This window comes from Mustela lutreola, chromosome 1 (genome assembly GCF_030435805.1).
Source record: "Mustela lutreola isolate mMusLut2 chromosome 1, mMusLut2.pri, whole genome shotgun sequence".
NCBI lineage: Eukaryota > Metazoa > Chordata > Mammalia > Carnivora > Mustelidae > Mustela > Mustela lutreola.
Genome location: NC_081290.1, coordinates 107,541,386 through 107,567,540, shown reverse-complemented (window position 1 = coordinate 107,567,540; position 26,155 = coordinate 107,541,386).

The window sequence follows — 26,155 nt, the reverse complement described above, 5'->3', positions numbered from 1 at the left end:
CCAAAGAATTGAGGGTGGAAGGCAAATTGGAATTAGTTAACCAAGCCTCAAAAAGACTGCAGTCTTGTTATTATCTCATCTGAGTGGCCCAGAAAATCTCAGTTTCAGAAGCTAGATTAAAATGACCCCAGATAGCTCACAACCTTGTGAGCTGTAGATATAAAAAAAAAGTTCTCTCTAATAAAAGATATCATCATCTGTGTTAGAATATTAGTGCTTCTCACTCGTGTTTTTCTCTTTTAGACACAGGAACATTTCCACCCACTGGAATTTGGGAGTAGACTTGTGATTTTCCGGGGCAATGAAGTATTTAAAACCCAATACAAAATTCTCCACTATCTCTGGTCTTATAGAAATGGCCAAGAAGGATAGAATAAAGGCAAGAACCTCTCAGAGGACACAGCTAGGGATGGCAAGGAACAACAGATTGGGGAAGACTTCCCAGGGAGTAGAATTATTTAAGTCCTCAAGAAAAGAGACTGTTGAAATATATTCTCTGGATCATCAGCATCACTGGTGGCCCAGTGACTTCTTTAGGTCCCCCACTGTTCCTCTTTCGGAATTAAAAAGGCTTGTTATAATCATTTTGTCTCAATTCACTACTATATGTTGGTACGAAGCAGAAGATCAAGACCTACCACATCTGGACATGATATAAAGACTACCACACATTACACTCTAAAGAGGAAACTACCACATGTCACCAAAAGGTCCTAGATTTTCAGCTCAATGATATTACTGGAAGGGGTCCTAGAATTAGCTACCTTGGGGATAGAGGGGCTATAGCTGATATCCAGGAAAGACAGTGAAACTAACATTTGGTGATAAGAAGAGCAGACTGTAGTAGAAATTGGTGCCTCTCTCCACTATTTCCATTTTACCTCTCCTTCTGAGCACATGGAAAATTGTATCTCCCTGTCCCCTTGCTTTGACCAGTGAAATGTTAGTTAGAAGTCATATGTGCATTTGCAGGTAGATTTATTTAAAACATAACTCTTTAATTTTTCCCCTATCTTGACAAATTTCAGAAGCAGCTGTTAATATGAAAATGCCATAAGATTAAAGCAAGCTATGTGCAGAAGAATGAAACTTGGCCATTCTCTTACACTACACACAAAGATAAACTCGAAATGGAATAAAGACCTCAACATGAGGCAGGAATCCATCAGAATCCTAGAGGACACCATAGGCAGTAACCTCTTCAACATTGGCCACAGCAACTTCTTTCAAGATATGTCTCCAAAAGCAAAGGAAACAAAAGTAAAAATGAATTTTTGGGACTTCATCAAGATCAAAAGCTTCTGCACAGAAAAGGAAACAGTCAACAAAACGACACAAAGACGCAACCCATGGAATGGGAGAAAATATTCTCAAATGACAATCCAGACAAAGGAGAACAGTGTGGAGATTCCTTAAGAAATTATAGAGCTTCCCTATGACCTTGCAATTACACTACTGGGTATTTACCCCAAAGATACAGATGTAGTGAAAAGAAGGGGTATCTGTACCCAAATGTTCATAGCAGCAATGGCCACAGTCACCAAACTGTGGAAAGAACCAAGATGCCCTTCAATGGAGGAATGGATAAGGAAGATGTGGTCCAGACACACTATGGAGTATTATGCCTCCATCAGAAAGGATGAATACCCAACTTTTGTATCAACATGGAAGGGACTGGAAGAGATTATGCTGAGTGAAATAAGTCAAGCAGAGAAAGTCAAGTATCATATGATTTCGCTTATTTGTGGAGCATAAGGAATAACACAGAGGACATGGGGAGATGGAGAGGAGAAGGCAGTTGGGGGAAATTGGAGGGGGAGACAAATCATGAGAGACTGTGAACTCTGAAAAACAATCTGAGGGTTTTGGAGGGGTGGGAGGTAGGAGGTTGGGTGAGCCTGGTAATGGGTATTATGGAGGGCACGTATCGCATGGAGCACTGGGTGTGGTGCATAGACAATGAATTGTGAAACACTGAAAAGAAATTTAAAAAATAAATAAAAATTTTTAAAAAGAATTATTTTTCAAAATATAAAATAAGACCCATTTCGTTTTGATTTAAAAAAAAAAGAAAATAAGAAATGCTCTTTGCAAATACCACCAACTCTAAATAAATATTGGTATCTCAATCAACGTTAATCCTCTTCTTAACTGGGTAACTTTTTGCCCATTTTTTGCCACTCATATATCACTCATTTCTTTATTTTCCATTATTTTATAATTTTTGTTAACAGAAGCATATAACTGGTAATGAAGCAAAAGTACCTATAAAATTAAAGGAAGTCTAGAATGAGATCTGTACTTCTTGTGATAAAAGAGGTTTACTGTAAACAATCTGAATGTCATCCAAGAAAGGCAAAGGTACCTATGAAATAAAGAACACATGGCAAATGTAAAAACAAAACAAAACAAAAACAAACAAACAAACAAACAACAAAGACTAAAGCAAGCTGAAAAGCTAAACTGCTAAATATGAGTAATACTGACACAGAGAATTACTTGGTCCCTCTTGCATGAACAAAAAACAACTTCTTTTTGTTAAGCTACTGAGATTTTGAAGTTGTTACCACAACCTAACAAAGATTGACATTTTAACTTAGACTCTGAATTCAATTTCTCAGTTACCTCACAAAGTAATATTTTTATAGCATCTAGTTTTGTTTTGGTTATAGAGCCACAAATAGGATTGGGATGCCTAGGTGATTCACTCAGTTAAGCGTCTGCATTTGGCTCAGGTCATGATCCAAGAATCTTGGGGTCAGGCTCCCCACTTAGTGGGGAGCCTACTTCTACCTCTTCCTCTAACCCTCCCTACTTCCTGTGCTCTCTTTCACTATCTCTCTCTAAATAATTAAATACATACATACATACATACATACATACATACGTATATACATAAAATCAATCTTAAAAAAAAAAAAAAAAGAAAGAAAGAAATCCAGGTAAGATAAAGTGAAAAAACCCAGATTACCAGTGATCACTATGAGGCATTTTGTCATCTTGTTTACTTTTTTGGTCTGTAGCTTAAAGTAGGACAAGTCAATATTTACAGATGACTACAAGGCATAAAAGAAAAACTCCCAGTAACCAATGAGCTATTATTACCAATTAATAGCCACAGATACAAAATAAAATCAGTTGTAATAATTAACTATTCCTTCACAGATTTAGAGTATTATGAAACTCAAGAGCTAACCTTCAGCCTGTTTGGTTCTCTTTGAAGGTAGCTGGCTCAAGTTAACTTTCTGTTTACCAATAAACCACTTGGGTTGTAGTTCAAGTGACTTTTTTTAAAGATTTATAATTTATCTTATCAGTATTTTCTCCAAGGGGTGCTTTCCACATTAAATAATCAGCCTTGACAATATATTAGAGCAGAGCAAATGTGTGGTGGTTTAACAGAACAAAATTCACCTGATTTTGCATCTTCTTAACACCACAATAAGAGCATTAGATGCAGATTAGGATTTCAGCAGGTGCATTGCTTTAGTCAGTCAGTTCTTCCAGAGCCTCTCCATGGTCTTACTATTAAACACCAGTCTTTGAGGGCTATTCTTCTTGCGTGTCAGGACAGTGCCTTTCATGCTATTGCTCATGTTCCACATATAAGTGAAACCATATGATAATCATCTTTCTCTGCTTGACTTCCTTCACTTCATGTAATCCCCTCCAGTTCCATTCATGTCAGTGCAAATGGTGGTTATTCATCTTTTCTGAAGGCTGATTAATATTCCATTGTATATATGGACTGCATCTTCTTTATCCATTCATCTGTTGAAGGGTATCTCAGCTCCTTCCACGGTTTGGCTATTGTGGACATTGCTGCTATGAACACCGGGGTGCATGTGCTCCGGGGTGCATGTGCTCCTTCTTTTCACTACATCTGTATCTTTGGAGTAGATACTTAGGCTGGGTCCTAGGGAAGCTCTAATTTTAACCTCTTGAGGAACCTCCATTCTGTTTTCCAGAAAGAAAATTATGGTTTCACTCATATGTGGAACATAAGCAATAGCACGGAGGACCGTAGGGGAGGGGAGGGAAATCTGAAGGGGGGAGAAATCAGAAAGGAAGACAAACCATGAAAGACTGTGGACCCTGGGAAATAAACCGGGTTTCAGAGGGGAGGGCTGTGAAGGGGATAACAGTGTGATGGGTACTAAGGAGAGCACTAAGGATGAGCACTGGGTGTTGCATGTAACTAATGCATCATTGAACACTATATCAAAAACTATTGATGTACTATACAGTGCCTAACTGAACATAATGAAATAAATAAAAACAAAACGTCATAATACTTGAATTCTGTGAGAGTGAGACATTTACTTTCAGGTGTGTATATATGTTTATATGTGTACGTGTTTACAAGTTTTTATTTATATAGAATAAGAAATTCTATATTTCTGTGACCCCTTGATCATAAAACCTCTTACATCAATTATGCTAGAAAACTAAAGTTTCCTTATTTCATAAAAGTATTAACTGATAACATGTGATTACTTCAGACATTCTTTCAATTTATCTTTCATATCAAATCACACTCAACTCATTCTTGATTCTAATTTTTCAGTCTTAAAACATTGCATATTTATCTGACAACTTGGGTTTTTTGGCCAGAAAATAATGTTCTTTTTCAACTTCTGTTGAATAAAATTATGTCAATATGTCTATATTTTAAGGTGAAAATAAATGACAATTTGATTAATCAAGTCATTCTAATAGAATATATCCCTCTGTTACTATATCATTGCCCTCAGTGTTGTTTTCAGCAACTCATTCATATTGCAAAGATTGAGAATTTTGGAATCAGACCGACTTGTATCCATACCCTTAATCCTATACTTACTAACACTTTGACTTTGAATTAAGTTACCTATCCGGTACATAAAGTGACATAAGATCTAACTGGCAAGAAAAAAATAAAAAACAAAGCCTTTCAGTTATAGATTCCAAATATGTATCTTTTGCAACTAAACCTATTTCAAGGGGCTTTACTTAATCTAAAGACTCATTTATCAGGGGATGTTTATCAGGGGATACTTATTCAGTAACAGTTTTGTATCTAACACTGCAGTAAGGACACTGGGGGGAAAAGGATGTGTTGCTATTTTGTGCTGGAAGGGTTCTTAAGGAAAGATGACACCTCTGACCACATGTTCTTTCAGTCACATTTTACAAGCAGTTGCTTGTATGCAAATTTCTAGAGAGAAATGAGTAATTTATGTATCCTGATGTGCTTTCAGCCAGACAGACATCTCATATGCTCACATGCCATGCACAGGTTGAGGCATATAGATGTATATGAAAGTTCCAAGGGTACTCTTGAAAATTGCCCTAGACCTTACATTTCTGACCTGTCCTTAATCTCACTCCATCCCCATTTGACCCTAAGCTCTTGGCTCCACCAGCCGTGTCTGATCCCACCTCTGGCAATTTAGACTTGGTGTCTATAATTGGTCTCATTGGGGTTAGCTTCTCAGCGCTGTCTAAAAGATTTTGGTCTAAATTCTGATTCTCTCCTTGGCAGAATGCCGCATAGTATAGCCCATCCTAATCCTAGCCTCTCATGACTTGGCCGACACCGTGACCCAACTGGCCCTGGGTTATAATGGAACACTCCGCCTCTCTCAGAAATCATAATTATTGTACAAAATTCATTTCTCTTTCTGCCCTTCTTTGTGTTTCATATAGGTAAACAAAGCCTCATGTGGCTTGGGAAAATACAGTAAAAAATAGTGTGTAATGGCTTTCATGAAAAGGAGTTGGAAAAGTAAAATTTAGAGTGTATTTGGCTATTGAAAACATAGAGCTTATAAATAGCAATTGAGATGACAACATTCCTGTTTCATGTTGCATTGCATTTGTTTTATGGTCCGGAGCAGAGTCTCACTTTTTCCAAACAAAGAAAATCACCAGGGCTCTACATACTTGGTACCGATTTCACTGAGCACATTCAGTTCCATTATTACAGGAAGAAAAGTGAGCCTACTGTTTCTGAGAGGGAGCTGGCCCTTTTCGGAGGACACAGTAGCATTTTATGCAGCCACCTGTTTTAAGAGCCAGCAAACTGGCTAGGAATTATTAACTTGCCCTTTTCTATCAAAATGCTTAGAATGGGATCACCATTGTGAACAGAACAGTTAACACATTTTTCATATCTGTTATTTAATACATGCAATGTCACCAAATACATAAAATGGAGCTTCAAAAGCCATTTCTCCCCTCTCTTTGCATTAATAGGCTTTAGTTTTAAGAGCTTCCAGCTTATTCCCTATAAGACATTTCTACATATATTGATTTTTACCATAACCTGTAAAGCTAGAGCAATTTAACTTTTTATTCATTTAAAAGTGGGGACACAGAGGCATGAGAGTGCTCAACATCTTAGTTACCATCAGAAACGAGGCAAAAAAAAATAAAGAAACAGACTGGCCCAGGGTGAAATGCTGTGCCTTTGGCATCAGCGAGATCTAGGCTTGTTACCTTATTTGGATCTGAACACGTTGTGTGATGTCAGGCACCCAACTCAAGCTCACCAAATCATAGTTTTATCAGTTAAATGGGTTTTTATTTCTTTTTTTAGATTATTTATTTATTTATTTGACAGACAGAGATCACAAGTAGGCAGAGAGGCAGGCAGAGAGAAAGGGAAGCAGGTTCCCTGCCGAGCAGAGAGCCCGATGTAGGACTCGATCCCAGGACCCTGAGATCATGACCTGAGCCTAAGGCAGCGGCTTAATCCACTGAGCCATCCAGGCGCCCTTAAATGGGTTTTTAAAAACCCTATATCATAAGATTGCTAGAAATGCTGAATAAAAGCATGTAATTAGCACATGATAATTTTAAATAAATAGTAAGTATTCCTTTTGTTTTTGTTTTTGTTTTTTTTACTAACTTTATTTAGAGGCAATCCTAGAAACATCAGCCAGTAGACCTAAGTATTGAAGTGGAGAGAGGATTTTTCCACCGAAGAGGTGAGCAATTACAACAGGGGGAATTACAATGCTACTGGAGCTGAGTTTAATGACTATAATTTGGAGAGAAGACTGGGTGAAAGGTAAAGCATACAAAGTTGAGTACTAGAGGAAAACCTCTGTAAGATGATTTTGTCGTCATCGATGGAACCAGATTCTTCTCTGCAGGAGGAATGGCTCTTTCTGCAAGTGTTGCCATTGACCCCAAATCATCTGGCTCTGCAAAACTTACAAGTGACCATATAAACTCAAGTGTTATCTACTTTTTGCTAAGTGATTCACATTCACAAACTCATTTAATTTTACCCCAGCTCTGTGAGGCAGTACCTTCCTAGGTGTGGGAAGTGAGACTGTAGAGATTGCGTATCCTGTTCGTGGTTTTATGATTCATAAATTGAGACAAGGAAACTCAGATCCTTCTGACTGAAACACTCAAGTTATCACCAGTCTTCTAGGTTTCCTCCCCAAGAACCAGAAGTTCACCAAAGACAAACAAACAAACAACAACAAAACACCATAAGTGTATTCTGTTTAAGAAGAAAACGAAATATTTAAAAAATGAATATGTTTCTTTATGGAATCATTACCACACACACGAAGTCATGTCATAATATTTATTCAGAATGGGTTGAAAAAAAGGAGAAGATGGAAAATTAACTGTAAGCTATGATAAAACAAGAGACTGGGCCGAGGGGTGTCTAAGCTTTCAGCTCTTTTATTGATTGTGGTCTCGTCAGTTAAGATGATAGGAAGGGTCGCAAACGTGTTTCTTATCAGATGTTTCTACTTCAGTGGAGTTATGTTTCTTGAATATTTTTCTCATAACACATTTTCTAATAGCATCATTTATCATGCAATTATGAAGTATGTGAACTACTCATAACATGTATTCATATTTTCTTTCCCAGAACAAGTCAAGGATTTAGATTCTCTCTGGGGAAAGAAAAATGAAAAATTGATTATGCAGGTTTTTGTGTCTCTTGCTGAAATACTTTGACCTCTGTAGGCAGAAATGTAATTCACTGTGTAAGAAGGATTTATTGAGTAGCTACTGTTTTCAAGCCACTTTACTAAATCCTAAACTTAAAAAGGGGCGAGGGGGAGAGAAGATAAGTTTCTGGCCTTTAATAAATATATAATCTTGTTCAAATGTCAATACAAAGGAATCATCTGACTATCAAAACCATGAATGAAACATTGCCTTTCCACTGGCCAGTGTTCCTGATCCTCTGCTCTGTCTTTTCTTCTTCCACTAAGCTTAATAACACCCTTTACCAAAAAAAAAAAAAAAAAAAAAAAAAAGTGATATAATGTTCTTATATGTCAATACAGAGTATCTGGATAAATTCCTTCCCTTCTGATGTTTGGAGAAATATATAGGCCCAATTTTCAGAAAACACTGATGTCTTCTTCACAATTTCATCCAACTTTTTGTGAGCACTTACTCTTTACCAAGTCTTTCTCTAGGCATTCTCAAATCCATTATCCTATGTACTTCCACAGTGGCTTGATGTTAATATAAGTCACTTCCATTTTACAAATGAGGAAATGAATAATCAGAAAGAAAAAATAAATTGCCCAAGATTGTGCCACTAGTTCATGACAAAACAGAGATTTATACCTAGGGTTATAAACAAAAACGAAAACGAAAACTAGGTTCAGTGTTCTTCTCACTGAACTACTTTGCACGTAAGGACAGGTGATGTGTCTCATGTCCACAGGTTGGGTACCCCAGGAAGTCGATTCTGAGATGAAAACTAGTGCCCATGAAAACATTGGGGAGTGCTCTCAGGATCAACATGATCATTAGAGGAGAAGAAAACTGAGGAGAGAGAGTTGATGAAATCACAATTTGATGTCAGAAAACAAGATGTTGAGCTTTGCACCCTGATAAGGTATTGGATGTGCCCTGCCTCAGAAGGAGGGCTTAAATTTAAAGAAAGGGGCTCTCTGCAGTGAGGCAATTCCTAGAGAGGGCTAATGGTTGAGAGGCACCAATAACATTCTCACCAGCTGGAGGAAGATCCCTTGGTCTTGAATAAGGGATGTGGGTGCTGCAGAATAGCATTTAAACCTTAAAGCTTTGTGGGTCAGACTCCCACACTAGTTTTTTAGTGTATTTCAACTATTTTAATCCAGCCATTCAATGGATCCCCTTAAAGAAAGGTATTTTATTTGTATATTTTTCCAGAGAACCACATCCAACTAAATAAATAAGAATAAAATGAAAGTGAGAAAATGTGGTCAAGAATTTGATTAGAGAAAGAGAGTGGCAGAGGCTCATCGACAGTTACTCTATTTTCGAAAACTTTATTTTCAGTCCTCCTTTATGACAGAAACATTAGAGGAAGGAAAATTTCATTTAAGGTAACCAGTTACCTAGAATCTAGATTGTACCCCATACAAAAGATTCCTACTGATTTTCAAAAGTTGCCTCCTCCAACAAATTTTACAATTCAAACGCAAAATAGTTCGATAAAAAGAAGTCCAAACTTGTATCTGCATAATAGATTGAGCTAATATAGGACTCTTTCACTAAAATTGTAACAAATGCTAGATATTTCCCAAAGAAAATGAAAACACTAATTCCAAAAGATATATGCAACCCTGTTCATTGCAGAAACATTTACAATAGCCAAGATATGAAAACAACCCAAGTGTCTTCTGATAGATGGGTGGATAAAGATATATATATATATATATATATATATATATATATATATATCTCACATCATATATATATTACATATATATATATATATCCTACATCTGTGTGTGTATGTGTATATATATACATACACATATATTATTACTCAGCTGTATTACTCAGCCATAAAAAGAATGAGATCTTGCCATGTGCAACTGCATGGATGAACCTAGAGTATATTATGCTAAGTGAAGTAAGTCAGTCAGAGAAAGACAAATACCCTGTGATTTCACTTGTATGTGGAATCTAGGAAACAAAAAAATGAATGTACAAAAAAAAATAGACATAAATACAGAGAACAAATTGGTTGCCAGAGGGGCAGGGAATGGGCAGAATAGATAAAAGAGATTAAGAGGTATAGACTTTCAGTTATAAAATAAGTCATGGGAATGAAAAATACAACATAGAGAATCTAGTCAATAATATTGTAATAAAGTATGGTGACTACACTTATTGTGGTGACCATTGAGTAATATACAGACTGATCACAATGCTCTGTTGTACACCTGAAACTCATATAATATCATATGTCAATTATACTTAAATAAAAAAATATATAGTTTGTCTTTTTTAACTGGCATAAATGCTAGATAAAGGGCTAGATAAGCCCTGCCTCAGAAGGAGGGCTTAAATTTAAAGAAAACATTCTAAAATATATTCAAAGTTCAGAAATCCTCTCAGTGTTAGAAATACAGAGCTCAAAACCAGACTAACAAGTAAGCATCATATCTCCCCTTTCCCGCATGTGGGCATCAGAATCAGATGTGGGCCCAGCAGGCTAAAGGGCATGATTTGTGGATACAAGAATTGCAGCCACAGTCCCAGTGCAAAGCGCTGTTTCTTAGCTCTTTACATAAAGTCATGAACTGAGAAGGGTTGACCCATTATTGAAAAGGAAATTACAAAACCTCAGCTGCTGCACTAATGGATGGAGCCTAGAAGCCAGGCTATGGGTGGGAAAGGGGAGCTGAGAAATACAAAACCCAATCCTTCAGTGTGTAAGGCTAGGAAATGCCAATTGGAGAAATTAACACAAAACTATTTCAGTTCTGGCAAAACATGGAAGTCAGGCACAGGCAACCATGAAACCATCCCCTAGAGGTAGCTTCACATGATGCATGCAGGATTTCCAAAAAAGCAATTTCTTCAAAAGATGAATTCACAAACTTACAAAAAACAAACCAAAACACACAAAACTTTGAAGGCACAAATTTCCACAAAGCATACTACAAATGCAATATTCTGGAGAATTTATACCACAGAAACAACAAATAATGGAAAAATATGGAAGAATCCTAAAATAAATGTGTTTAAAGTGGTCCAACAGATAACAATTGTAACAGAAATCTAAAGCAGGAGCAAGATAAAATGGAAAATGAGCAGGCAAGCTTCAGTTATGTAGAACTAAAAGGGAAGCTTGAAATGAAAAAATGGGAATCAAAATTAAGAAAAACAACTCAAATTTAGGTTGAAAGCTTACGAGGTACAGCAGAAGGAATTAGTGAATTGGAAGATAGATTTGTAGAAATCATTTTGAATGCAGCACAGAAGTATCAAGAGATAGAAGATATTAAAGGGGAGTTGATAGACAAAAAGCACAGCAGCAGAAGTTCCAACAGACATCCAATAGAAGTAAAAGAGAAATGGAGGATAAGCAATGTCCAAAACATAACCTTTTTTAGGTAGGAATGTAGAAGCACTCATCAAATCCAGAATTTAATTTAAAAAAAAAAAGACAAAATCCATATTTCAACTAGAGTGGATGAGAATCATAGAGGGACACAGACAACGAAGGAGGTGGGGCATCACACACATGGTCGCTGGCATTAGAAGAGTGAGATGCAGGAAGAGAAAATGAATTTGCCTGGTCAGTGTTTCACACAAAATTGACACCTCCTTAAAACAAAACAAAACAAACAAACAAATAAAAAAACAAACAATAAAAAAAAAACATACTCTTAAAACTTGCTTAAGTAAAGTTCCAAGACACAACAGTATTTGAATGTGAATTGTTGGTCTCTATCCCTAAGTATTTACCACAATGTCCTAGTTCACACATTATCCTTCTAATGGAGGATGGTGCTCTGGGGATCCCTGGGGTTATCTGACCCACATGTGTATTACATGGGAGCTTACAAAAAAGGCGTCCATCTGGCTTTCTCGCTTTTTGCTGGAAGGTTCCCTCCATTTCATACAAAAATTAATTAATATATAACCAAATTAAGCTGTAATTCTCTGATGGACAGTTCAATACCTGATGTGCATCTTACATTTCACTGATGGCATGATATATTTTTTGCATGTCCATCATTTTAAAATTGTATCGACCTTCTTATATACAAACTACAATCTCCAAGAGAAGCTAAAATATTCTCTTTGATCAAACTCCTAAAGATCCCAACCTTTCAGTAGATGTAAAACAGGAAGTTGTTCCTCTCAATCTCCTCCATACTGTTTTATTCCTATTAGACCATTATCGATGCAATGCTAATATTCTTTTAGATGGAGGAGTTTGACAGTTGAAAGCACTACTGCTTTTTAATTATTGGTGTGCAAATAAAGATTCTTTTAATTAAAAGCTTTCTCCCAGTAGAGGTCAGGTATAAACAGCTCAGCAATTTCCTTAACTTTTCTTAAGTTGTCTAAATATGAAGTTTCAGCTTAGTTATCTCAGAGGTAAATGGATGAGGCTGAGTGAAAACCACGGAGCTTCTAGAAATCCTTATAATCTATTGCCTACTCCAGAGGCACAAATTGCCCTTCAGTATCTCAACATTTTTCTTAATTATCATCATGCAGTATTTCTATTTACTTTAACATTTAAGGTGCATTCATTCATTCCAAAGGTCAGAAATCCTGACTTTTTTACTCCAGTCTTACTCAGACAATTGTTGCTCTGTGAGAGCAGTCTCAGAAGTTATGTATACATAACAGATGTGGTACATACTGATGTTGAAAGAAATACACACACACACACACACACACACACACACACAAACACATACATATGTATATATATGTAATTTTACTTATATTTAGTTTTACTGTAAAAAATGACATGTAATACACTTAGTATTAGCATGCAGGTCCCTCATTTAGTGCAGAAGACAGTATAGAAAGTAGCAGTCCCATGAGGAGCATATGGCCAGTGTGCTCCCTTGATTCTAATACCACACACTCACATAGATGGATTTATAAGTCACACCTACTTTCAACTAAACAGTCCTCACACAATAGATGGGTACTGTAAAAATATCCTTTCAGAGAAATAGTTGATTGAATCAAATACTAGCAGGAATTCACCTAACAAGAAGCATATCTCTACAATTTTTTTTAGCAATATTTGAAATCATGCAATATCCAATCCACTAATTTATAAATAACCACTCACTATATCATCTGGGCTTTCTCACTTATTATCAAAGCACAATAGTCATTATATCTCTGAGGAACGTCTTTTGGCTATGGCAAAAATGACCCAAACAATATAAATAATATGATGATAAATCAAAGTTCATCTCACTGTTAGCACATATTGTTTGAAGATACAGAGAATCAATGTTAAAGACTTAAAGAAACAGACATTTCTACTACACTGAGCTTAGTTGCTAGATTCTCTTTCAGTGACAAAATCTACCTAAAACTACAATTTATGAGCCATTGAAGGACAGATGTACTTCAGAGGTTATTTTCTCAATAGTAGATGCCTTATAACACCAAATAGTAGATGTCTTATATTGGGATCAACCCCATGTCAGGCTCCCTGCTCAGTGGGGAGTCTGCTTCTCCCTCTCTTCCTGTGGGCCCTCTCTCTCTCTCTCTCACTCTTTCTCTCTCAAATAAATATTTGGAGAAAAAAAAAAGTAAATGGGTTTTGAGGAGAACAGAGTTTTCACTGGACTGCAAGAGATGTTAAGGGAAAGTGGACGCTAAAACACCTTGCCATGAAACCCCCTGATTCCTGAGGTGGGCTTGGGACAGTAAGAGGAGTATGTCCTATAGAGCAAGACATATCTGCTTTCCATTGCTCTTAGATCTTGCGTTCACTCCCTCAGGCAACCAATCTAAAAAATATCACAATTATGCCCAAATCACAGGATTATTACCAGGATTACACAGAATGACATAAAGAAAGTATCCATCATTCTGAGGTCCTTTACATACTGAATTTACCAAACTAAAAGCAGCATCAAAATAAAGACTGATGAACAGAGGGGGTATTTCAGGAACAAAGGGCACTTCCAAAATGAAAATTAATTACTTCAATAAGAATGTATTCTGTAGCTCTGCATTTCTATCTCCCTCTCTCTGTCTCTCTTTCCCATCTACCTTTCCCTGCACACATACGGCCCTTCTGAGAGATAAGCAACAAGCCATAGACAGCATGTATTGAAAGTGTACAACCTGATAACTCCTGAAAGAGGTAAACACTCATGAAACCATCACTGCAATAAAGAGTCATGAGCATATCTACCCCCCAAAAAAGCTTCCTCATGCCCATTTATGGGGCACCTGGGTGGCTCAGTGGGTTAAGCCTCTGCCTTCAGCTCAGGTTGTGATCTCAGGGTCCTGGGATCAAGCCCTGCATCAGGCTCTCTGCTCAGCAGGGAGCCTGCTTCCCCCACCCCTCTCTGCCTGCCTCTCTGCCTACTTGTGATTTCTCTCTCTGTTAAATAAATAAATAAAACCTTAAAAAAAAAAAAAAAAGCTTTCTCATACCCATTTGTAACACCCCTTACTGTCCCCTCCATTTCACTGGACAACAATTGATTTGCTCTCTGTCACTTGAGATTATTTTGTGTTTTTAGAATTTTGTGTAAATGGCCTATAGCATGTGTATCCTTTCCTGCCTGGTTATTTCACTCAGAGAAATTGCTCTGAGATTCTCAAATGCTGTGGTTCATGCCTTTTCATGGCGGAGCAGTATTCAGTCGTTCAGTTATACCACAGTTTGTTTACCCATGGTGTTCATTTGGACTGTTTTCAAATTTGGGGAATTACAATAAAGCTGTTATGAACAGATGTATTCAAGTATTTGTGGGGATGTGTTTCTTCTTGTCACTGGGAGCGAAATGGAGAGGAGTGAAATGGCTGGGTCAGATGGTAGGTGTATGTTTATCTCTTGAAGGAACTACAAACTGTTTTTCAAAGTGGCTGTGCCATTTTACATTTCCACCATCAGTGCATGGCCTGTCCACCTGCTCCAACTCCTGCTCAACAAGTTCAGATTTTTAAGTTTTAGACATGTTAGATTTTTCATTTTAATTTTTAAAGATTTTATTTATTTATTTGACAGAGAGACAGTAAGAGAGCATGCAAGCCAGGGGAGGGGGTAGAGGCAGAGGGAGAAACAGACTTCCCACAGAGTAGAGAGCCCAATGTGGGACTCTATCCCAGCACTTTGGGATCACAACCTGTGCTGAAGGCAGACACCCAACCAACTGATTCACCCAGGCATCCCTGGGATTTTTAATTTTTGCCACTGTCCCTTTAATCTGTTTGCATTTTTCTACTGATTTCTCTTGTTAAGCATATTATGTAATATGTAATTGCAAATAAAGCATATTATGTAATATGCAATATGTAAATAAATATCTAATATTTAATTGTAAATAAAGCATATTATGTAATATGTAATATGTAAATAAATATTTACATATTTATTTGCTAGCGATATATCTTCTTGGATAAAGTATCTATTCAAATCTTCCACTAGCCCTTTATTGGGTTGTTTGATTTCATATTGTGAGCTTTACATGTTCTTAATATATTCTGGGTGAAATCTTTCCTTACATATGTGATTTACAAATCTTTTCTTGAAGTCTGTGAATTGTATTCTTCACCCACTAATGGTGTCTTTCTAAAATAATGGTTCTTAATTTTGATGAAGTCTGATTTGTTCTTTCTTTCTTTTCAAGAATCATGATTTGGGCATCGTACCTAAGAAACCTGTGCCAAACCCAAGGTCACAAAGATTTTTGTCCTATGTTTTCCACTGGATATTTTTTAGTTTTAGGATTTATATTTAAGTCAATGATCCATTTTTGACTTAATTTTTATGTATTATGTGAGGAATGAATTGAAGATTTGTTTCTTGTTTGGCATATGAATATCCAATTTTTCCAGCATCATTTGTTGAAAAGATCAACTTTTCCCTATAGACCTATCTTTGTACCTTTGTTGAAATCAATTGGCTGCTCATGTGTGTGTCTATTTCTGGACTTTGTTCCAATGACCTGTCTATCTTCACACAAATGGCACATTGTCTTGATTTACTACAGCATTATAATAAGTCCTGGAATCCAATATTGTAAGTCCTCTAAATTTATTCTTTTTAGTTTGTTCAGCTATTCTAGTTCTTTGCATTTCTATATGAATTTTAGAATCAGCCTATGGATGGAAATGATGCAATACTGTTCTGGTATTTTTAGATTGTATTGAATCTATAGATTGCTTTGAAGCATATTTTCCTGGGGTTGTTGCCACCCTTTTAGTATTTTACTTGCCCCTTCATTTACTCTTATCTGGACAAAATGACAAGACGTAAAAATTCAACACAAAAAAAAGAACAAGAGGCAGTACCGAAGGCTAGGGACCTAATCAATACAGACATTGGTAATATGTCAGATCTAGAGTTCAGAATGACAATTCTCAAGGTTCTAGCCGGGCTCGAAAAAGGCATGGAAGATATTAGAGAAACCCTCTCGAGAGATATAAAAGCCCTTTCTGGAGAAATAAAAGAACTAAAATCTAACCAAGTTGAAATCAAAAAAGCTATTAATGAGGTGCAATCAAAAATGGAGGCTCTCACTGCTAGGATAAATGAGGCAGAAGAAAGAATTAGTGATATAGAAGACCAAATGACAGAAAATAAAGAAGCTGAGCAAAAGAGGGACAAACAGCTACTGGACCACGAGGGGAGAATTCGAGAGATAAGTGACACCATAAGACGAAACAACATTAGAATAATTGGGATTCCAGAAGAAGAAGAAAGAGAGAGGGGAGCAGAAGGTATACTGGAAAGAATTATTGGGGAGAATTTCCCCAATATGGCAAAGGGAATGAGCATCAAAATTCAGGAGGTTCAGAGAATGCCCCTCAAAATCAATAAGAATAGGCCCACACCCCGTCACCTAGTAGTAAAATTTACAAGTCTCAGTGACAAAGAGAAAATCCTGAAAGCAGCCCGGGAAAAGAAGTTTGTAACATACAATGGTAAAAATATTAGATTGGCAGCTGACTTATCCACAGAGACCTGGCAGGCCAGAAAGAGCTGGCATGATATTTTCAGAGCACTAAACGAGAAAAACATGCAGCCAAGAATACTATATCCAGCTAGGCTATCATTGAAAATAGAAGGAGAGATTAAAAGCTTCCAGGACAAACAACAACTGAAAGAATTTGCAAATACCAAACCAGCTCTACAGGAAATCTTGAGGGGGACTGACATTTAATATTGAGTCCTGGGATCCAGGAACACAGAAAATCTCTCTCTCTCTTTCTTTTTTTAAGACTGCATTCATTTCTTTCAATGATTTTCTAATAGTTTTTGTTGTATAGAGCTTGCACATTTTTTGTCACATTCATGCCAGGTATTTCATATTTTAATTTTAATGCTATTGTAAATTATATGTTATATATATATAAATATATAAATATATAAATATAATTTATATATATTATAAATTATATATATATATCAAAATTTAAATTTTGATTTCTTTCTTTTTCTTTTTAAAGAGAGAGAGAGAGCACACCAGCATGTCCACAAGGTGGACGGAGGCAAAGAGAGGGAGAGAGAGAATACCAAGCAGGCTCCACACCTAGCTCAGAGCCCAGCATGGGGCTCTATCTCACGACCCTGAGATCACGACCTGAGCTAAAATCAAGAGTCTGCCTCTTAAATGACTGAGTCACTCAGGTGCCCCTAAAGTTCTAATTTCTGATAATTTTTTGCTAATGTATACAGAAGCACAATTGACTTTTGAATATTCATCTTGTATCATGGAAGATTACTAAATTTATTTTTTGACTCTAGTAAATTTTTTGTAGATTTCATTGGATTTTCTATGTTGAGGATTATGAAGTCTGTAACAAAAGCTAATTTTGTTTCCTCCTGTTTAATATAAATGTCTTTTACTTCTTTTACCTGCCTTATTGGCTTGGCCCTTGACTTGTGTGTATATGCATCTGTTAGTATGGTGAATTGCATTGGTTTTCAAATATTAAACTAACCTTGCATTTCTGGAATAAACTTCTCTTAATTATAATATATTACCATTTTTATATATTATTGGATTTGATTTACTAAATTTTTTGTTAAGAATTTTTGTGTCTTTTGAAATACAGTGTTTTACTTTTCTTGCAATGCATTTTTCAGATCTGATCATCAAAATAATTCAGGCTCCACTGAAAGAAAAGAGTTAGAAAACATTTTGTCTTTACTTTTCTTTTTTTTTTTAAGATTTTATTTATTTGACACAGAGAGAGATCACAAATAGACAGAGAGGCAGGCAGAGAGGTTGGGGGGAAACAGGCTCCCCACTGAGCACAGAGCCCGATGCAGGGCTGGATCCCTGGACTCTGAGATCATGACCTAAGCTGAAGACAAAGGCTTAACCCACTGAGCCATCCAGGCACCCCCGCTCTTTAATTTTCTAAAAAAAAGGTATATATAATCAGTATTATTTTCCTTAAATGTTTGGAAGAATTCACCATTGAAGACATCTTGGTCTGAAATTTTCTTTATGCAAAAGTTTTTAACTCAAATTCAAAAGTATTAAATAGACACCAGGACATTTGTATTACATATTTATTTTTCAGTAAGTCTTTGCAGTTCACAACTTTCAAGGAAGTTATCCATTTTTTATAAGTTGTAGAATATATTGACATAAAGTTGTTCATTTGATTCCCTATCATCCACCAAGTATCTGTAAAAGCTGTATGATGTCACGTCTCTCATTCATGATATTGGTGAATCTCATATTCTTTTTTCTTTTGCCTGATTAGTGGCTAGAGATTTATCAATTTTATGGATCTTCTCAAAGAGCCAGATTTTGGTTTCATTGATTTTCTCTGTTGTCTTTCTGTTTTCTATTTCATTGGTTTCTACCCTGACTTTTACTATTTCCTTTCTTCAATTTACTTTGGATTTCATTTGCTCTTTTCTTCTCTACTGCTTTCTTAATTAACGTGGTAACAAGGTTATTTGAGAACGTTTTTCTTTACAACACAGGCATTTTGTTCTATAAAATTCCCACTGAGTAATGCAACATTGCAAATATATTGATATCTTCTGTTTCAATTTTCATAATTTCACTCAAACTGCTTTAATTTCCAGTTTGATTTTTCTTTGACCCACAGTTTATTTAGAACTGTCTTATTTAATTTTTTGATATTTGGGGGATTTGGGTATACCTTTCTGTAACTGACTTCATTTTTTTGTTGTTGTTTCAGTGCAAAAATGTGTTTTTATTATAGCATGAGGACAGGACCTGTGGGCAGGAAGAACCACATGGGCATTGTGAGGATTGCTTTAAGTCTTTAATGAAATACCAACGATAAGGAGGCCATGAGTTCCTTGAGGAATGTCATGCTCTGCAGATCACAAGGATTTGTCAGTGGGCTGCAAGTTGTAAGGAGAGGTAATTTTAGTCAAATAAGGTAATTTGAATGACTTGAGTCCCTTTAATTTTATTAAGACTTGTTTATGGACCAAATATGATTTATCTTGAACACTTGGAAAGAATGAAAATTCTGTCATTGTTGAGTGGAATGTTCTATATATATCAGATAGGAAAAGTAGGTTGACAATGTTGTTTAAGTCTCCCATATTCTTACTGATTAATTGTTCTATCACTTTTAAGAGAGGAATATAAAAATCCCTGATGATCAGTGTGAAAATGTCGATTATTTCTCTTTGTAATTCTGCCAGATGCTGCTTGATAGAGTTAATTTTTTTTAAGTAAGTAATTTTTTAAAAAAAATTTTTTAAGTAGGCTCCATGCCCAGCATGGGGCTTGAACTCACAACCCTGAGATCAATCAAAAAATGACCTGAGTTCAAGATACTTAACCAACTGAGCCACCCAGGCAAATTTTTAAACTCTTCTATTAGATATATGAACACTTTTTTTTTTTAAGATTTTATTTATTTATTAGAGAGAGAGAGCAAGCACAGGCAGACAGAATGGCAGGCAGAGGCAGAGGGAGAAGCAGGCTCCCTGCTCAGCAAGGAGCCCAATGTGGGACTCGATCCCAGGATGCTGGGATCATGACCTGAGCCGAAGGCAGCTGCTTAACCAACTGAGCCATGATTGTTAGTTCTTCTTGATGAATTAACCCTTTTATCATTATGAAATACACTTCTTTATCAAAGGTTATGCAATTTTCTATGAAATCTACTTGGATATTAATGCCCACCTGTTGGTGGTAAATTCAAATTTGTAAGTCTAAAACGTCTTTATTTTACTTTCATTTTTGAGAGAGATTATTTCTGGGTACAGAATTCTAGGTTAATGTTTCTTTTCTTTCATTATTTTAAAGATCTTGCTCCACTGTCTCCTGGTTCAAATTGTTTTTGATGAGAAATCTACTGTCATGCTTCTTGTTGCTGTTGTTGTTTTTCCTCTCTGTGCATGATTTAACACAGCCCCCACAACTCTTTTGGCCACATTTAAGATTTTGTCTTTATCATTGGTTTTGAGCAATATGAGTATGATATGCCCTAGTGATTTTTATCCATATTTCTTCTTTGGGATTTTTTTTTCTTTTTTAGCTTCATGTACCTGTGGGCTTATAGTTTTCATCAAATATTGAAGTTTTCAGTCATTATTTTCTCAAATACTTTTTCTACTCTCCCTTTTAAGAATTCCAATTACATGTATACTACTCTACTTAAAGCTGTTCATCTTCTTTTTAGTGCTTTACTTTAGATGGTTTCTACTTCTGTTTCTTCAAGTTTAGTAATCTTTTCTTCACTAAAGCCTAATCTTCCATTAATACCAGCAGAGTACAGTCAAATCTTATTATGCATGGATTCTATATTCGCCAATTCACTAGTCACTAAAATTTATTTATAACTTCAAAATCAATTCTCTTTGCACTTTCATGGTCATTCTTGGACCAGAGCAGAATTGACCAAAAAAAAACCAAGTTTCCCAATGAATGCATATGCTCACACAACGGGGGTGGAAAAATGCAAAACTCTGTGTTCCCGTTTTGGCTCCCATACTTTAAACAAGTATTTTTTTCCAGTTCATTTAATGCCATACTTCTTATATTTTTTTACTTTTTGTTGATGACTCCAGCATTCAAGATACCCCCAAGAGTAGTCCTGAAGTGCTGTCCAGTGTTCCCAAGCACAAAAACATTGTACTGTGCTTTATAGAAAAAATATATGTGATAGAGGAGCTTCATTCAAGCACAACATATGGTGAATTCATTGTGACTGATCAATGAAAGCTTTATGATCAGAGACTCATGGGAACTCAATCCCATGTTTTCCCTGAGAGCTATTGTTAATTATTTACTTGTGTTTATAATAACTCTATAGATCCTAAATCCCAAAATGATATGATTCAACTGTATTCATCTCAGACATAATTTCATCTACTTGACGTTTCCATCTCTGAAGTTTGATTTGGGAATTTTTTTTATGTCTTTCATTTCTTTATTTAACATGTTCAATCATTCTCCTAGCTTTCTGAACATAGATAATATACTTATAATAACAGCTTTCATATTTTTTTCTAATTCTATCATCTGTGTCATTTCTGAGTCAGTTACAATTGATTAATTTTTATCCACATATAGGTTGCATTTTCCTGCTTCTTTGCATATCTGGAACATTTTTATTAGGTGTAAGACTGTGAATTTTAACTTTTCAGGTGGTTCATCTATTTGTGTCCCCCTAGCTATCCTTGAGGTCTGTTCTGAGATAGAGTTAAGTTACAAATGCATCAGCCAGGTTGATCCTTCTGAGTCTTGCTTTAAAGATTTGCATAACATAGCTTAAAAGCTTAAAAGCAAGACTTGAAAGGATCAAACTGTTTCCAAGTAACTTAATATACTCAGAATACTCAGAATAATAATATTTTTCATCAAGTCCTCAGTGTCCATGTAGTTAAAGTTCTGAGTTAAATATTGTGAAGAACTCAATAATCTCTGCTTTCTATGGCTTTAGATGAAAGATTCATTTTTGCAACATCACTATATAAACTTAGATTATTGAAAGTTGAACATTAAAATAGCCTAATCCTTTGTTTTACAAATAAGGAAAGTGACTCATAAAAGTTAAATGACACTCCCAAGGTACCGTAGCTGGTTATTGGCAGAGCTGAGAAAGAATTCTGGGACTAATCTCCAGTGCTATTTTTTTCCTTCTACATAATCACTCTTTTCACTCTAATTTTGTCGTGTTATATTATTAGTAGGCTGTACATCTATCTGGATAAAATGCCAAGTATATTATGTCAGGGTCCCAACATGAAGCAGACAGAACTAAAAGTTAACAGAGCTGAAAGAATTTTATTAAAGAGAGTCTAGTAAAGAGAACATTCTCAGAGATGTACACAAGGTCAAGAAAACCAATAAAATGTGGTGACTACAGATGCAGGAATCTCATAGACTTCTAGGGCTATGGGGCTAAAACAGCAGTACAGACCTCTACAGCTATAGCCATAGAAGAAAAGCCCACCAACAACATCTAGGATGTAAAATAACAGCGCCACTTCGTCCAGGCGAAAGCAGGAGAATGAACATCCACCCTCTCTCCTCCCAGTCTCTAACTTTCCACTGGGTCTTCTCACTGGCCAAATCCAACAGAAACCATATAGAGGCAAGCCGCCTGGGGCAGAGAGAGAAGAAAATTAGTAAGTCTGAAGGAGAAAGGAGAAGAAATATTATACCAAATTTCCTTTTACATAGGCATGTAAAAAAAAATTCTGTGGTCACAGAAATGCCAAGGAGATTGAAAATGTCAATCAATCATTTGAGGACAGTCAAAACCATTTTGGAAACCATCTCTACTTCTAATGTTTTCATAAGCCCTTTACCGTAATTGCTCTTTTTCATTTTTTTTATTACAAAAGAAGTGTCTATGTTAATAATTTTTCATTAAGAAGACACAGCTAATGAAGTACAATGACAACAGGATTCAATAGGTATTTGTATTCCCAGGAGACCTAACATTTTTTCACATTCACCAGGAAGGATCTTTTAATTTATTAAAAGAATGTCTTTCTTGATATGATTAAAAATCAATTCAAAGTGTCATCATTGAGCATTCAGAACAATTTACCAAGGTTTTGTCATTCAGATTTTAAAATGTCATGGTTCTACTAGTGTGAAATCTCAGACTGAGGAAATATAAACTGCACAAAGGCATAATAAGCCTATATACTGTCGTCCAGATCCTAGTGAACTCACACATTATACCTCATAAGCTAATTGTTTTATTTCACATTTCACTTGGTATTCTCTGATCAAAAACAACTTGTGCCATCAAGAAGGTTGTATGTTGGAACAATTTACGTTTCTCACCTGTTCTCAGAAATGCTTAAAACTTAATATTGATCCAGGGCATATACATGGCTTAGTGAATGGACCATGCAACTCTTGATCTTAGGGTCAGAATTCATGCCCCATGTTGAGCATAGAGCCTACTTAAAAAAAAAAAAAATCTGGAAAACTTGATGTCAAACCTTTATAGTTTCAGACTGCACAGTAATACACTCAAAATAAAATTGTTGCAGAATTATCACACAAACATGTCCCAGGTTAATTGCTTATCCCTTAGAGGCTTTTTAAATGGCTATATCATGGTGAATTATGCTGGCAAAAGAAAGATGGTTCATTTATAAAGTTCATATAAATGATGCATTGGGAAAGGGCTTTTTGTTTTGTTTGATAAAAGTTAATCAAATGCAAGATGGCATAGAGCAATTCAGCATAAATCTTCCACAGAGCACCGCTTACATCTCCCAACTCCCAGACAGGGAGAACATTTATCTGATGCTTTTCTAAACTGTCCCAATAAATCTTTGATTAGGAGAATCCTATCAAAGTAGGTACGAATGACTTGTTTTCCAGAACTCTTCTAGTAAATATATTATAAATGGCATTTGAACTCTTTAATAGCCTGAAAATTGAGACATTTAAAACCTAAGTGAAAATCACAAATGAGTTACAGCTGGGAAGGACTTCCTCAAATGCAGTTTTCTCTTCATACCAGAGAACCTGCCACACGTCCAAGGGAAAGACACATAGCAAGTTCAGGTTTCACAATGCTCTGAAACTACTAGATTTCAGTTGCTTTAAGACCTAGGTTGGATAACAGATGTTTTAGTGATAGGGCCTATAAGATCAGTGACAAAAACTCTATTACTATTAATTTCAGGTATTGTCTGAAGTCTGAGATGAAGCAATAATTTCAAATGGAACTTTCTCTTCCTCAGTTGATAACCCTCAAAAAGAAACTGAAGCTTTCTTAACTAAGTGGGAGCCAATGGCTGGTACTTGAGGGCAGTCATATCTACCTCTGCACACCACTTCATGCCTAGGACAAGCAGGCTGTGACCATACTTTTGTGCCTGACCACATGATGTCAAATTATTCCTGTTTTAAAAGTTGTCCAGTGGGTATTTTGACATAATATGTGCCCTTTTACATGGGACCATATGAATTGAAATAGGTGCATGATGCTAAAAGATATTTTGATCTCTATTTCTTGGCATTTTGGTTTTTTTGAATTAAAAACCTATAGGACTGTTGCTTGTCACAATGCCTAGCAATGAAGACCTGTGTGTCTATTTCCTTTTGTGTTCCTTCATGATTCCAATGCTGGGTCCAAATATTCCAAATGTGTATCATCATCATCATCATTATTATTATTATTATAGTAGCTACCACTTATCAGAGGTTTTCTGTGTGCTTAGGATATATTTCTCATCTATTATATTGAAGCCATACAACAAGTCCTTGGAGTGGGTCATGCTATTGGTGAGTAAACCAAGATTTAGAAGACTTAAGGAACCTAGCATAGGTTACATTATCTGTAAATGACCTGCACGGAATCGGAACTCAGTTTTGTCTAGCTTTGAAACACATGTTCTTTCAATTGCTTATTTCTTATTAAACTGATAAAGGTACTAGGTGTTAAGATTTCTGATTCCAGATATAACAAAGCACAGTAATATAAACATTCTCACCTACAAGACTGAAATTTAAGGAAATCAACCAAATGCCTATTTTAAAAACCTGAAAATTTCAGAAACGTTGTACTATTCCTTTAGATTTACTTTTTTCCTTAGGTCTGATAGAAATAGACTATGTCCAAATACAATTCTTAATCTGTGGATTCAAACCAGGTGGTCCCAAAGTGCAACTCTGGATGGCACAAAGATGTTCTTACCTGGAGCATGATCTCACCGAACCATTACAATTGTTTGTTATTTGTTTAAAGTATAAGAAAAAATTAACAAGACATTAAATCTTCTTAGCAACTATACTTCATATAAAGCCCCTTTCTTTGCATGTAATTTATTTAATTAAAAAAAATAGTACTTGCATTTTGAGGACTAACTACAAAGGAAAAGAGCTAACAGGTCATGATAAATAAAATTAAAACACCCTTATGTTTGTAATGTATGGTTTGACTGCAGAATAAGAAAAAACAAACAAACAAACAAAAAAACAAATAACATTACTTACCGACAGTATTTACAGAGGTTCTACATATCTTTAAAAAGCAGAGTAACAATTCTTACTTTTCTCTCTCCCATTGAATTTAATTAAAATGTGATCTTTTCTAAATTGACTGAGTCACTTGGCTCTGCTCTGTATATTTCAGGCCCCATGCATGAATTCTTGACCAGATTTCCATTTGGGGAGGAGTAACCATTTTGCAATATAATTTCTTTCCAGCAAAATGCCTCTGGTCCTTTGTCAATACTCAGGCCGAAAAAAATGAGATATCCGAGGGTCTACCACTGTCCGTACAGATGAACTCTCGGGTTAATCTTCCTGATTACTTTCTCTCCCCCACCTTTATCCTCTCCACCAGGAGACTTGGCATATGGACAATTTCTCCTCAGAGGGAGGATTACATACTATCATCCCCAGTGAGTCCAGCCTTTGCCGCACATGGCTAATGCCAAATTTCATCAGACAAATTCAAATCTCTTAGCCAGAATTATAGTCCAAGGGATTTTTCTGTTGGACAAGAATCTGGGCTAGTGATTTCAAATTTCAGTCTCATTGCTTTCAGTTGCCATGACTATTAGTGTTGGAAAACTTATAGAGATCATTTAGGTCACTGCCCTCATTTTTCAAGCAATGACAGTGAAATCCAGACAGGTGAACTTTAAATGTCATAAATGATTTAGGGATAAAACCTGGACCACAGGGGCGCATGGGTGGCTCAGTGTGTTAAGCCACTGCTCAGTGTGTTAAGCTCAGGTCATGATCTCAAGGTCCTG